This window comes from Echinops telfairi, unplaced genomic scaffold (assembly GCF_000313985.2).
Source record: "Echinops telfairi isolate 266 unplaced genomic scaffold, ASM31398v2 ScPeMD7_18;HRSCAF=68, whole genome shotgun sequence".
NCBI classification, from domain to species: domain Eukaryota; kingdom Metazoa; phylum Chordata; class Mammalia; order Afrosoricida; family Tenrecidae; genus Echinops; species Echinops telfairi.
In genome coordinates this window covers 89146646-89149697 of record NW_022103915.1, presented here as the reverse complement: position 1 = coordinate 89149697, position 3052 = coordinate 89146646, and positions in this window count along the sequence as shown.

Sequence of the window (3052 nt, the reverse complement as noted above, 5' to 3'; positions counted from 1 at the left end):
TGACTTCATCATTCTCACAACACCTGCTTTCCACTTGAGCCCTTGGTGTCGGCTCATTTTCCCCCTATAATTTTTATTTTACTCATACATTCTGTCATTGAAATTCCCAACACTGAACAAACTTTTAAAAAGCAATCCACTGTCATTAGGACTCATGGCGACCACAAAGGACAAAACAGAACTGCTCCACTGGGTTTCCGAGACGGCAAATCTTTACAGTAGACGAACTCATTGTTAGCTAAAGAGCAGTGGCCCAGTGCTTACCACACTATGCCACCAGGAATCCTTCAATGACCATATTACTTTTTAATTTAGAAAAAAAATGCTACTGAAATAGACTCTATTTTATGTTCCCATTTGTCCATTCTCATTGTTTCCATCATATTTCTTGACAACTCCTCCTCTCCCCTGGGATTCCAACACTCCCCTCCTTCTTAAGGTCACTGGGCCAGCTTATGCCTAACTTTAATTCTGCTTGGTCTCAAGCTTCTGCTTATTTAGGAAGATAAGGATGAATGAAGATAAACAGCTCATGAAGATAAGTATGAGTGAAGTACATATTTATCTTCCTAAAACAGTACCTATGCTCAGAAGCTGGCCAGATCAACCTAAAACAGGATTTCTCAACCTCGTTCCCACTGACATATGGGTTAATCCTTTCTCAAGAGGGCCTGTTCTGCTATAAGATGCAGCATTCCTGGCTTCCAGTACTTCTTCCACCCCCACCACTCACTTTCCCCGTCCCCCAACCAAGCTGAAGTTGTAATTAAAAACATGTCTTCAGACATTGCAAAAGTGAGAGGAACTAACCTAAAAGTTTTAAAAGCTCTAAAACCCACACATTCTCTCTGCTCCTTTATACATAGGAGAGGGGCTTCAAAAAGCTCATGGAAAAATACCATTACACTTTAGTTTCACTTTCTCCAGTGACTTTTTGAAGCCTCCTCGTATATATCAAACCTAAACCTGATGAATACATATCTCTTCTACAACACTCCTCATAGTCTTGTCCCACGTCCCACATAATCTTATTTTTCGGAAAAGAAACTTTCCAAGTAGACCAGACTTACTTTTTTTCTAGAAAAATCATTTTCATGCCCAATTATACGTCTTAGAACATACTTATCCCTCATTCTAACTCCCCACCCACCCTTCTAGTCATAGTCAATGTACTATATACAACCTTCAATTACTCAATTCCTTGCTAAAGCTTTATTAATTCATTCAGTTTGGTGAGTGCAACATACAGCCACTGTAACTGATGATAGCTTCTGTCGAGTAGGCTACAACGCACAGCGTACAACAGAAGAAAATGCAGCCTGGTCTGTGTCATCTTCTTGATCACTGGCCTGCTCAGGTCCATCTTTGTGGTTACTGTGCCTATCTATCTCACTGAGGGGCTTCCTTGTCCTCACTGGCCCTCTAGTTCACCAAGCACGCCCTCCTGCAGAGATGGATCCCTCCTGAGGGCATGTCCAACACAACGGAGTCAGACAAGGTTCTGCTGTGATCCATAAAGGCTTAATTGGCTAATTTTCAGAAGTAAATCACTAGGCCTCTCTTCTTTGCCTGTCTTAGTCTGGAAGCATCACTGAAACCTGTCCTTAATGGGAGACCCTGCTGATACTTTAAATATTGGTGACACAGTTTCCAACATCACAGCATGCAAGCCACCCTAGTACATAGTACAGCAAGCTGACGGCCGATGAAGAGCACCATATATACATATTGCAGGTTAATCTTGTATCACAAAATACTCCTACAGTTTGGTGCCCTGGGAAAATTCTTTTGTATGGTCAACTGTCCCAACACTGTGCTGAGCATAATCAAAAAGACAAAACAAAACAAAAAACTAATTGCCATCAGTCCATTCAAAGCCCTGCTGGCCTCAGGATTTGCTGAGAAGAACTGTGCTCCATAGGCTTCCGATCTTTCCAAAGGAGATCGCCAAGACTTTCTTCTTAGGTGCTGGAAGTGGGTTTGAAGGGACAAGCTTTTGATTGCTCAAGTGCTTAGCAGCTGTGTCACCCAGGACTCCAGTGCTCAGCACAGCTGTAACAAAAGCTTGCTAATTAATGAAATCTAAGCATTGCTGCAATTAAGTATAAACTTCTGATCTCTGATGAACTAATTTTGCTTTTGAATCCTACTTCTTGACATGAAGCTATTAGTTGATTGTAACCATTACAAGAAGCCATGAATCTCATGACAATGCTAGTTATTCACCAAGTGAAAGGCTCCACCTATAAAATTCTGGTTCAGGCCAACAAACAGACCTTTAACTATTTATAGGCTTTTCCATTTTTGCCAGTGGCTTTCTTTTTGTTGTTGTTATTTTTTTTGTTGCTCTTGACTTCCTGTGTTGTTTTGTTTGGCTTTGCCTGGTTTTTGCTCTTATTAATATATCTGCATATCTATCTAGATAAGATAGGCGGGATAAATAATTTGGAGATGAAGGAAACAAGACCAATGTTTGGGGAGGGGGGGCAATACAGGAGAAGGGGAGGTGGGAGAAAGGAAGAAGAGAGGACCAACCCAGGCACAAGGGAACAACAAGTGAACTAAAATCAATGGAGAGAAGGGCAGAGGATATCCAGTGGGGCTTAATCAAAGGCAATGTAGCAGTGAGGAATTACTAAACCTGAATGAAGGCCAAGCATGATGGTAGGACAAGAGGAAATTAAAAGGAAATAGAGGAAAGAACCAGGAGGCAAAGGACATTGATAAAGGTCTAAATATAGGCATGTACATATGTAAATATATTTATATATAACAATAGGGAAATAGAACTATGTATTCATATCTATCTATCTATCTATCTATCTATATATATATATTAAGAATTAAGGTTGCAGACGGATTTGGGCCTTCGTTCAAGTACTCCCTCAATACAAGAACACTTGGTTCTAATAATCCAGCATTCTGTAATGCTCACCTTCCCAACATGATCACTGAGGCCAAAATAGGTGCATAAGCAAATGTGGTGAAGAAAGCTGATGGTGCCCAGCTATCAAAAGATATAGCATCTGGGGTCTTAAAGGCTTGAAGATAA